Genomic DNA, 2,796 nt, shown 5'->3' with positions numbered 1-2,796 from the left:
AGTGAGACTCTGTCTCCAAAAAAAGAAAGAAAAAGCAAAAGAAAAATGTGGCCAGGTCAGGTGGGGTGGTTTACACCTGTAATCCCAGCGGTTTTGGAGACCGAGATGGGTGGTGGATCACTTGAGCTCAGGAGTTTAAGACCAGCCTGGGCAACACAACAAAACCTCAACTCTTCAAAAAATGCAAAAACTTAGTCAGGCATGGTGGCTCTTACCTGTGATTCCAGCTACTTGGGAGGCTGAGGCAGGAGGATCCCTTGAGCCCAGGAGGCAGAGGTTGCAATGAGCTGAGATCGTGGCACTGCACTCTGCACTCTAGCCTAGGTGACAGAGGCCAACTCTGTCTCAAAAAAAAAAAAAGGAGCCAGTGCCTGGGGGTGTCTAGTGGAGCATCACGTTCTGTTCTTTGTTGGATTAATGAATTCAGGTAATCTCTTCCCACACCACTTCACTCTCTAGGGTTAAAAAAAAGCCACACAAAATGCAACAATTTACTTCCTTATGGTGTCCAAGAAATAAAATAACCTCTAGAAAGGACTTTGATATTTTTATTGAGCTGATATTACAATAATGTTAATGAGAGGGGGAAGTGAGGGCTTAGGAAGAAGGAAATGCACAACTTGGGACCTGAGTGAGGTCTTCATTGTTGCAGACTCTGTGGACAGAGGCCATAGGTGCAGCTGTGATGTCAGAGGTGGGAGACTGATTTGCATTTTCAGCAGGTGAGACCTGGTTATTCATTGGTTGGTGAGGAAAGAGATGATAGCCAGGGTGGCGTAAAACGGCAGTGAGCTCAGTAAACAACCCCCTCCCCGTGGTCTTGGTGGCATCCCGCCCAGCCGTGTGACCAAGACAGCAAGGAGCAGCCTTTAAGGCAACACGGCAGAGTGGCAGAAAAAGATGGGCCTTACCGGTTAGTTAAGAAGAAAAGAGGACCTGGTGCCTGTCCCTCTAGCTTTGAACTACAAAGTAGAGGGGAATTTTATCTGGATTTTCCTGCAGAACTGAGGGCAGGTAAGAGAAGGTGCTTTGAAGCAGGGGTGGGAGGTCACGGGAATAATGGGGAACGCTTGGGAACGTGTCAGGGAAGGAGGACAGAAACTGAGGCTGTCCTATTGCTTATTGCCAGACAAGGGCACAGATTTGAGACACAACAGATATTTGTTAGAGGAAAGAATGACCATGGGGGAAATGGGAGGCAACAGAGTGTTGATGATGAGAACAAGCCCTAGGGTTGTCTGCTTGAGTTGGAATCTGGGCTTCCCCAGGTCTAACTGTGGGATTCTGGGTCAGTTATGGTATGTTTCTGGCCTTGGTTTCCTTGTCTGTATAATGGGTAGTGTGCCAAAAAGCTCCCACTTCCACAGGTGGATATCAGAGCTAATAAGAAAATACGGTACACGACAAATATGCCATAAATGTGACCTGTATGTTTGGGGGTGTCTACTGGAGCATCATGTTCTAGAAGAATGCTTTGCTGGATGAGTGAATTCACATGGCCTCTCCCATTGCTACTTCATTCTCTGGGGTTTAAAAACAATCTATTTACTTCTTTATGGTGTTCAAGAAACAATAATTTCTCATTTTTCTCATGCTTCTCATTTTTCTCATCCTTCTCTTCTTCCTCTGATAAGTGATTTTTGTGTTGCTTTTTGTTTTTTGTTTGTTTTTGTTTGTTTGTTTTGAGACAGTATCTCACTCTGTTGCCCAGGCTGGAGTGCAGTGGTGAAATGCTAGCTCACTGCAGCCTTGATCTCCCGGGCTCAAACAATCCTCCTGCTTCAGCCTCCTAAGTAACTGAGACTACAGGCACATGCCACCATGCCCGCCTACCTTTTATGATTTTTAGTAGAGACAAGTTCTCACTATATTGCCTAGGATGGTCTCAAACTCCTAAGCTCAAGCAGTCCTCCTGCCTCAACCTCCCAAAGTGCTGGCATTACAGGAATGAGCCACCATGCACTGCTAACAATGATGTTGTTGATGATGATGATCCAAGCCCAGCATATGCAATCAGAGAGGTATGGGTTTGAATCTCATTCTGCCTCTGTTTAGCTGTGTGACCTCGAGTGAGTTAATTAACCTCTCTGGATCTCAATGTAATCATAAAATTGGGATAATAATACCTCCCCATAAAGTTGTTTGAGCATTCAGTTGCTAATACATGTGAAGGGCATAGCCCTGGGCCTGGCCTGCATATCAGCACTCAATAAACAGTGCTGTCCACATGCTTGTTACTGTTGTTGTTATTATTATTAACTTATTATTATTATTGTTATTGTTTGACTAGATTCTTTCTACCCTAGAGAGGGGAAGAGAAGCTCAGTGGAAATGAATGCTAAAAGTAGGGTTTATTGTCATATTTTGCCAGGAAAGTCCTGTTCCCAGAAGACAGGGTCAAGTTCAAGCTATAGAACATCTTCATAAACACTTAATTAATAACCTCAGTGAATCATATTTGCCAAGATTTTTCAGGATGACGTGGCAGGAGGTGATACTATTATTGCTCAGGTTATTTCCAGTCACCTAACGTTCATCGTTCCCAGAGATAAATCACAGCTGCTAGAATGCTAATCATCAGAGATGGTCATTTCTGTGAAGGCATTCATAGGGAAAAGAATATTTATAGGGAGTGTAGTGGTATGATCATAGCTCGTTGCAGCCTTGAACTTCTGGGCTTGAGTGATCCTTCTGCCTTAGCCTCCTAAGTAGCTGGGACTACAGGTGTGCACCATCACGAACGATTAAAAATCAACTAATTGCCGGGCGCGGTGGCTTACGCCTGTAATCCCAGCA

At 44.6% G+C, this 2,796-nt stretch overlaps 1 protein-coding gene across 1 annotated transcript in view; it reads left to right on the top strand.

Moving 5' to 3' along the window:
• The first annotated feature begins 617 nt into the window (after positions 1-617).
• The window catches only part of TMC5 (transmembrane channel-like 5), a 120,860-nt gene continuing 118,681 nt past the window's right edge, over positions 618-2,796 (top strand). The window contains exon 1 of the mRNA XM_011976099.1: positions 618-1,014. The gene's annotated coding sequence lies outside the window, so the exon portion shown is untranslated. The remainder of the gene's footprint in view (positions 1,015-2,796) is intronic.

This window comes from Mandrillus leucophaeus, unplaced genomic scaffold, assembly GCF_000951045.1.
Source record: "Mandrillus leucophaeus isolate KB7577 unplaced genomic scaffold, Mleu.le_1.0 Scaffold162, whole genome shotgun sequence".
NCBI classification, from domain to species: Eukaryota; Metazoa; Chordata; class Mammalia; order Primates; family Cercopithecidae; genus Mandrillus; species Mandrillus leucophaeus.
This window is presented reverse-complemented; position numbering and strand designations above follow the sequence as displayed.